Below are 9,599 nucleotides of genomic sequence, written 5' to 3'. Positions count from 1 at the left end.
AGTGTTGTAGGTCAACGCGTTCTTGGCGGTCATGACCGTGTGTATGCAAGCCAAGATTGAGCTCATGTGTACGCGGCATTACAGTGCATTTATTGTGTGCTTGTGGCATGCTTCAGTAAAAGTGCTTTGCAGGCTGTGTTGAGACACTTTTGAACTGGTGGCCAGGAGGCACCGGCTATTGAGATCAATGGGGCTGCGCTGTAACCATGAGACACAACACTTGGCTTGGTGTTATGGCATGGACCTCAATTTAAAATTGGCAATTGAAAAAAGTTGAAAATGTAAAATCTGTCCATTAAAAACTAAAAAAAACAGGCATCAGAAGGCTGCAGTAGTGCCTCGTGAATGTCTGCCAGCTATTGCAGTCTGAAAAGTGATCTATCACAATCAAATGCTTGTCTTACAGTTGCGTCATGGTCTCGCGATGTAAACAAAAGAAAAAAAACAGATGTCAGGAGTGGGCGGTAGCACCTCCTGAACACCTGCCAGCCCCTGCTATATTGCCTTCTGAAAATAATTTCACCATCACTTATCAGAGGGTGGTAAGCTAACTGCCAATGTGGAAGAGTCCTAAGTTTTGCCATGCTGCAATGCCAATGTTGCACTGTGTACACCTCCAATCGTCCCCATTATAACAATTTTGGAGTGATGTTGATAGGTGGTAATGGTAAAAATGCAACCTGAATGCCTAATTTTAGTGCCAGTGTGAAGATCCCTTTCACAGGAGCACTAACAATGTGAGAGGGAGAGGAAATGAATGTCACCCATTGCAAAGATAAGATAACCACAAAAGTACCATCATGTTAGCCCTTGGGGCCACAGAGAAAGAAAACTGCTTTAGAAAGGGAACAATATTGAAAGACATTTTCCTAGAAGCTTATGTGTAAGCCTAAGTAATGTCTTGTCACATATGTGTTGGCCTTCTGCATGGTCAGCAGAGCACATTTTTGAGGCCAGCAATAATGTTAATGCAAACAAAGGTACAGTGCAACCAAATTAGTATATAAACTGATGGGGGTTTGCATTCAAGTGTTGTTTTTTCCATGAAATGGCCCTGAATACAGCAACTGATGTGGAATAAATACTCTATAATAAGTTAGAACTCTTTATTTATTAGACGTATTTTAACTCATCCCTTTTGACATAAGACAGTCAGGAATGATTTCCTTTATGTTGTCAGTCTAACGCTGCAAACATGGATTGTAGCTTTTCCTTTAATAAGATATGTTCTTTAAAGCTGAACTCCAGGCACACTTATTTTATTTACCGTATTTATCGGCGTATAGTATGTCCGGGCGTATAACACGCACCCCAAGTTTAGGACGGAATTTTAAGGAAAAAACTTTTAGGAGGGACGTTTAAGGGAAAAAAAACGTACATTTAAATGCCCATCAATGCAGCATTATTAGTGTCCATCTGCATCCTTGTCCATCATTGCACCCTTGTCAGTGTCATATGCAGCTTTGTCAGTGTCATATGCTGCTTTGTCATGCAGCCTTGTCCATCGTTGCACCCTTGTCAGTGTCATTTGCCGCCTTGTCAGTTTCATTTGCAGCTTTGCCTTTTAAAAATGGTGGCTTTCGGGCGTTCTTGGCAGCTTTCGCCCGCTCTCGGGGGCTTCGGGCCGCTCTCTGCCATTCTCGGCGGCTTTGAGCCGAAAGCCACCGAGAACACCCGAAGTCGGCCAAAAGCCGCCAAGAACGTCCGAAAGCTGACAAGAACGGCCAAAGGTGGCCAAAAGCCGCCGAGAAGGGCCGAAGGTGGCTGAAAGCCGCCCAAAGGCTCACAACGGTGGGGGATCAGCGTATAACACGCACCCACGATTTCCCCCTGATTTTAAGGGGAAAAAAGTGCATGTTATACACCGATAAATATGGTAAATATATTACTCAATAGCCAGAAAGGATATAAATCCATGTTATGTGCGCCAAATAGGGATGAGCCGAACACCCCCCGGTTCGGTTCGCACCAGAACTTGCGAACGACCCCCGCGTTCGGCACGAACGTTAGAACCCCATTGAAGTCTATGGGACTCGAACGTTCGAATTGGAAAGTGCTAATTTTAACGGCTAATATGCAAGATAGTGTGCTAAAAAGGGTTTGGCGATCTGCCTCCTGCCTCAGGGGACATGGGTCACTGCAAAAAAAAGTTTTAAAAACGACTGTTTTGGCGGGAGCACTGATTTTAATGACGATTAAAGTGAAAAAAAAAAAGTGAAATATTCCTTTAAATATGGTGCCTGGGGGGTGTCTATAGTATGCCTGTGAAGTGCCACGTGTTTCCCGTGTTTAGAACAGTCCCTGCACAAAATGACATTAAACGGAAATAACACCATTTAAAACTGCTTGCGGTTTTAATGTTATATCTGGTTCCTGTAATATGGTTGAAAATCATTCAGAAAAATGGCATGGGTAGCCCTCCCTGCCCATTACCAGCCTATTTGGGTCTTGTACGCATATTAAGGGGAATCCCGTACCCATATTAAAAAAAGGAAATGCGTGTGGCCCCCAGGCCCTATATACTCAGAACAGCAGTATACAGGCGGTGCAAACAAGACAGGGACTGTGTAGGTTTGTTGTGTTAAGTTGAATCTGTTTGTCATTTTCAAGCGGTACATTTTTAAAGTGTAGCTCCAGTCAAAAAAAATATCTTTAAGCTTTTTGGAAAACATAGGGAAGGGTTATCACCCCTGTATAATTTGTTTTGTCGTCCATCTTTTTTCATCTCACTTGCTGTTGTCTCCTTCCGTTTGCAAGTAGGAGATGTTTGTAAATTGGATGTTTGAAAGTAGGGGCCTGCCCTATATGCTCTGCAGAAATGGCGGAACAAGGTGTTGGTTTTGCAACAACATTGTAAGCCCTCAAAGTGACTCTTGGTGGCCGCTGGAGCGCCCTGCTGTGAACGATTATATCAAGAATTGTAATTACATGCCATTGTTGAACAGTGGTAGAAAAATTGACCTTTGGTGGTTGTGGTGCTGGTGCCACAACACTATAAGTCCTCACAGTTACTCTGGGTGGGCACAGGAAGGGGCCCTCCTGTGAAATATTATATCAAGAATTGTAATTACATGTCCCTGTTAAACAGGGGCAGAAAAATTGGGCCTTAGGCACTGGTGCCATCACACTGCAACCTCTGCCATACACTCTAGTTTTATTGCAGGAATTAGCCCTGCTGCAAAGCATTGCATCAAAAATTGTACTTAAACGCCCCTGGTAAACAGGGGCAGAAAAATTGGGCCTTAGGCACTGGTGCCATCACACTGCAACCTCTGCCATACACTCTAGTTTTTTTGCAGGAATTAGCCCTGCTGCAAAGCATTGCATCAAAAATTGTACTTAAACGCCCCTGTTAAACAGGGGCAGAAAAATTGGGCCTTAGGCACTGGTGCCATCACACTGCAACCTCTGCCATACACTCTAGTTTTTTTGCAGGAATTAGCCCTGCTGCAAAGCATTGCATCAAAAATTGTACTTAAACACCCCTGTTAAACAGGGGCAGAAAAATTGGGCTGCTGGCATCACCCAGAACCAAAAATGTTCTTCCAACATATCAGCGGAGGAGGAAGAGGATAGACAATCAACATAACAGGACAGTCACTCAGCATCAGCATAGGCAGTCTTGAAGGGATGTGGTATTTCAAAAAAAATTATTCGGTTACATCAGCTTCAGGTGCTTGGTAGCTGTGGGTGATCCAAGACTGATTCATCTTGATGAAGGTCAGTCGATCAACTGATTCGGTGGACAGGCGCACCCTGTGATCGGTAACGAAGCCACCAGCAGCACTGAAGGTGCGTTCCGAAAGAACGCTGGATGCAGGACAGGCCAGGAGCTCAATTGCATACTGTGCAAGCTCTGGCCAGTGATCCATCCTCAAGACCCAGTAAGCCAGAGGATTTTCAGTGGGAAAGGTGTCCAAGTCTGACCTTGCCCCTAGGTATTCCTGCACCATGTAAATTAGACGCTGGCGATGGGTGCTGGAACCAATCATACCTTGGGGCTGCGGACTAAAAAATTGTCTGAACGCATCAGTCAGACGGCCACCTTCTCCACCGCTCCTTCTGACTGATGCCTCAGCAACACGTTGTCCAGGACCAGGAGTTTGTGACCTCCCAGTCTCTGGGAACGCGTTGCACAGAGCTTTCTGCAAGGCCTCCCGGAGATGTCTCATCCTCTGCTCCCTCTGCGATGGCAAGATAAGGTCGGCAACCTTACCCTTGTACCGTGGATCAAGGAGAGTGGCCAGCCAGTAATGGTCCCTCTCCTTGATCCGAAGAATACGAGGATCCTTCCGCAGGCTTTGCAGGATCAGGGAGGCCATGCAGCGTAGGTTAGCTGAGGCATTCGGTCCGGAGTCCTCTGGGTCACTAAGGACAACATGATCCGCAGCTACCTCCTCCCAGCCACGTACAAGTCCACGTGTTTCTTGGGACTGTAAATCATCCCTATAAGACTGCTGCTGCTGATGCTGAGTGCCAGCCTCCACCTCCATGCTGACACAATCATCCTCCTCCTCCTCTTCCTCCTCCTCACCCTCTTCCTGTGTGATGGGTGGCACAGCAGGAACACTGTCTGGATAAAGGGGGCCTTGAGAGGCAAGGAAGTCCTCCTCTTCCTGCCTCTGTTCTGCCTCAAGTGCCCTGTCCATTATTCCACGCAGCGTATGCTCCAAGAGGTGGACAAGAGGTATAGTGTCACTGATGCATGCACTGTCACTGCTCACCATCCTTGTGGCCTCCTCAAACGGTGACAGGACAGTGCATGCATCCCTGATCATGCCCCACTGGCGTGGTGAGAAAAAACCAAGCTCTCCTGACCCTGTCCTGGTGCCGTAGTCGCACGGGTACTCATTGATGGCCCTCTGCTGCGTGTGCAGCCGCTGCAGCATGGCCAATGTTGAGTTCCATCTGGTGGGCATGTCACATATAAGGCGGTTCTTGGGCAGGTTCAACTCCTTTTGGAGCTCAGCCAGCCGAGCACAGGCATTAAATGATCGGCGGAAATGCACACAGACTCTCCTGGCCTGTTTCAGGACATCCTGTAAGCCGGGGTACCTGCCCAAGAACCGCTGCACCACCAGGTTAAGGACGTGAGCTACACAGGGCACATGGGTCAGTTGTCCCTGTCGGAGGGCGGAGAGGAGGTTGGTGCCATTGTCGCAAACCACCATTCCTGGCTTAAGCTGGCGTGGCGTCAACCACCTCTCGGCCTGCCCCTGCAGAGCTGACAAAACATCCGCCCCAGTGTGGCTCCTGTCCCCCAAAAAAACCAGCGCAAGCACGGCATGGCATCGTTTTGCCTGCGTACTTGCGTAGCCCCTGCAACGCCTACGGAGCACCGCTGGTTCTGAGGACAGAGCACTGGAAGAGGCCGTGGAGGAAGAAGAAGAGGAGGGGGTGGAGGAGAGAGGTGTGTCACAACCAATAGTAGCATTTTGGAGGCGTGGTGGCGGAACAACCTCCAATACTACTGCACCTTGTCCTGCATCCTTCCCAGCAGCCAGAAGAGTGACCCAATGGGCCGTGAAAGACAGGTAACGTCCCTGTCCATGCCTGCTGGACCATGAGTCAGCGGTAATATGCACCTTACCGCTGACCGCCCTGTCCAGCGAGGCAAGGACATTGCCTTCCACATGCCGGTAGAGAGCCGGAATTGCCTTCCGTGAGAAAAAGTGGCATTTGGGGACCTGCCACTGAGGAACCGCACATTGTACAAACTCACGGAAGGGGGCCGAATCTACCAACTGAAAAGGCAGCAGTTGAAGTGCTAGCAATTTAGCCAAGCTAGCATTCAACCGCTGGGCATGTGGATGGCTGGGAGTAAATTTCTTCCGCCGGTCCAGCAGCTGGGGCAGGGACATTTGTCTGCTATAATCGGACGTGGATGTACCACTAGCAGAGTTCCCGGAAGCACTTGGCTGTGACACACCTAATTCTACACCTTCATTCCTCTCAGAGCAGGTTTCAGAGAGGACTGAAGGTCTAGTGGGGTTGGAGATGCCAGCTGATGAGGAGCAAGGAGAGGTCCGCTTTGTTCTTTGGTGTGGGTCTTTGAGGTATGCTTGCCAACGAGCTGCATGGCAGGTCAACATATGTCTGGTCAAGCATGTGGTGCCCAAGCGGCTGATGTTTTGGCCACGTGAGATACGCTTGAGACATATGTTGCAAATAGCAGCGGTGCGATCTGATGCACTCGTCTCAAAAAAGGCCCACACCAAAGAACTTTTAGAATAACGCGCAGAGGAAGCGCTCTGCGCAGAGGAAGCGCTCTGCGCAGGCGGAGCTCTGCGGTGTGATTCAGTCGGTGTGCTGCCCCTAAGCTGGCCCCCGGAGGGCATCCTGCCTCGTTGGACATGTGCCTCCTCCTCCTCCTCCTCCTCCTCCCTCCTTCCAGGCACCCACGTGGAGTCAGTTCCCTCATCATCCCCTCCCTCTTCATCGCTGTAGCAAACCTGGCAGTATGCTGCAGCTTGTGGAACATTACTGCCAGATTGCTGTCCTTCTTGAGCATCCCCTCTCTCTGTGCTCACGCTACTGCCTTCCTCTAGCTGAGTGTCATCATCAGAGCCCACCAAACACTGGGCATCCTCCTGGAGCATGTACCCAACACTGTGCTCAAAGAGTTCAGGAGACTCCTCAGGAGGACGTGGTGGGTCTAGGGAAGGAGTCACTGATGATGACATTGAGAGGAGGGACGACGATGTGTTGGCAGCTGCTTTTCTACTACCCTGAGACTGGGTGAGAGAGGATGAGGAGGATGAAGAGGGCTTGGTCATCCACTCTACCAAGTCGTTGGCATGTTGCGGTTCAACATGTCCAGCTGCAGAAAAGAAGGACAAGCATGTCCCATGGCCACGTGCTGATGACAATGCACCGCGTCCCCGACCAGCACTGTTGTCTCTAGACACAGAGCCTGCTTGCCCTCTTTTATCGGCTCGCGCCTGTCTGCCTCTCCTTGCTGGCCTTCCAGACATGGTAATGGCCTGAAGGGAGTTGGGTAAAACAGTAGTTGGGTAGTTTATATTGTGCTGGAGGCACACAACACCCACTAACTCCTGCAGATGCCTTTTTTATAGAACAGCAGAGTTAAAGGGGTATATACAGATGTATACTGTGCTGTGCTGGAAGCACACACAACTTCCAATAACTCCAGCAGATGCCAATCGGGCCCAAATACAGAACAGCTATGTAGGTGGATAATAGCGGTATGTACTGGGTACAGAGCAGGCACACAGCACGCACTATCTCCTGAGTGACACTGCTGACTGCAAGCTCTATTGTTAAAGATGGACCACTAGCTATATAGGTGAGGTGAATATCACGGTGTATACTGCGGTCAGGGCACGCAGACAATAACAAGAAAACAGCAGAGTTAAAGGGGTATATACAGCTGTATACTGTGCTGTGCTGGAGGCACACACAACTTCCAATAACTCCAGCAGATGTCAATCGGGCCCAAATAGAGAACAGCTATGTAGGTGGATAATAGCGGTATGTACTGGGTACAGAGCAGGCACACAGCACGCACTATCTCCTGAGTGACACTGCTGACTGCAAGCTCTATTGTTAAAGATGGACCACTAGCTATATAGGTGAGGTGAATATCACGGTGTATACTGCGGTCAGGGCACGCAGACAATAACAAGAAAACAGCAGAGTTAAAGGGGCATATACAGCTGTATACTGTGCTGTGCTGGAGGCACACACAACTTCCAATAACTCCAGCAAATGACAATCGGGCTCAAATAGAGAACAGCTATGTAGGTGTATATAGTGGTATGTACTGGGTACAGAGCACGCAGACAGCACGCACTAACACTACTGACTGCAAGCTCTATTATTAAAGCTAGATCACTAGCTATATAGGTGAGGTGAATATAGTGGTGTATACTGCGGTCAGGGCACAGACAGTAACCACTACACAAGAGCAAAATAGTAAATCAGCCAAAAACGATTGGTGTGTAACTGTGTTGAAGGTACACAGAACACCCACTGCTTCAGATGCTAACAAACACTACACGAGGCCGCCTGAAAGGCAGCTTTATATAGTGTGGGGCGTGCACTACACTGTCTGAGCTATGATTGGCCACAGGCAGGATGCCTGTGACCAACCATTGCTCTTCCCGCTACTGGCGCTGCGATTGGCCAAGCATGCGGGGTCACAGTGCATGCTTGGCCAATCGTGAGACAGCAATGCATTGCGCCATCGCAGTGCATTGTGGGCCACACAAATTTTGCCGCGAACGGCCCAAACGTTCGGAATTCGGCGAACGCACGAACGACCGATGTTCGAGTCGAACATGCGTTCGACTCGAACACGAAGCTCATCCCTAGCGCCAAATGTCTTTACAAACCCAAATATTACAAGATAAAAGTACCATTGACCTCATTACTGTGCTATAAAGAGCAGTGGGCAGAGCTGTCTGAGGGGCCCAGCAGACTCCACCTACTACAGGCTTCCTGCAGAAAACTACAGGAGGGGCAGGGACCAGACCAGTCACCCTGCACAAGGAGAGAGAGCAGCAGTGACTGGTCTTTATTACAGCTGCTCCACAGTGACAATGTTTCATTATTGTACAGATCTGGAAGAAATACAAAAAGCACACCAGGATTCAAATAAGAATACACAGCTCTCAATATTTGTCGAAAGATGGCTATACTAAGGGCAAGAATTACACATCTCTTAGTAGGTAAAAAAAATATAAAATGACAAGAGCAAGACTATAAACTATTTGAGAATTTCAGAATTAGAAGTCCCTTAGTAGGTGGAAAAAAACAATATATACAGTATATATATATATATATATATAGAGAGAGAGAGAGAGAGAGAGAGAGAGAGAGAGAGAGAGAGAGAGACACACACACATGTGCCCATATTAGGTAAATTTTTGTCATGAGACATAGTTGACCTAAATTATTGCCTGCAGCCCACTGGCCCAACAATGACAGCTAAGGCTTGAGTTCCAATGAACGTGGGCTCAAACCAAAATCAAGCCAGAACCCATCATTTGTCACAAGTTTGGAAGTGCACAACTGTCTAAGCCCCTGTATACACGGTCAGAAATTCCGACGGAAACGATCCGACCGGATTATATTGTGGGAAAATCCGATCAAGTGTGGGCTCTATTGGACTTTTTCCGTCGGAAGCAGGATCTCAAATTTTCCGACAACAAAATCCGAACTGACTTTTTCCGATCGTTTGTAGACAATTCCGATCGGACAAAGTGCCACGCATGCTCAGATCAAAGTACGAGAGCAAAGCTATTGGCTACTAGGCTGAACGTAGTCCCGTTGGAATGAACGAACGTCATCAAGCTCCGAACGATCGGATATATGACCGTGTGTATGCAACACCAGTTTTGGACAAAATCCGTCTGAAAAAATCCGACGGATTTTGTGGTCGGAATTTCCGACCATGTGTACAGGGGGTAAGATGTCTTTGTATGCTGTAGTATTGAAATGGGCAAATTCAAAAGTATGAAGGGTTGTCTACATACTTTTGGTCTTTTACTATATAATAGTTTCTATTTTATACATTATTCTTAATTATATTTAGCTTGGTTTGATCATGTCTCTGCATCTATAAAACTTAAATAGAA

This window comes from Lithobates pipiens, unplaced genomic scaffold, assembly GCF_037356315.1.
Source record: "Lithobates pipiens isolate NorthernLeopardFrog02 unplaced genomic scaffold, aLitPip1_a1.2 Scaffold_13, whole genome shotgun sequence".
NCBI lineage: Eukaryota > Metazoa > Chordata > Amphibia > Anura > Ranidae > Lithobates > Lithobates pipiens.
This window is presented reverse-complemented; position numbering follows the sequence as displayed.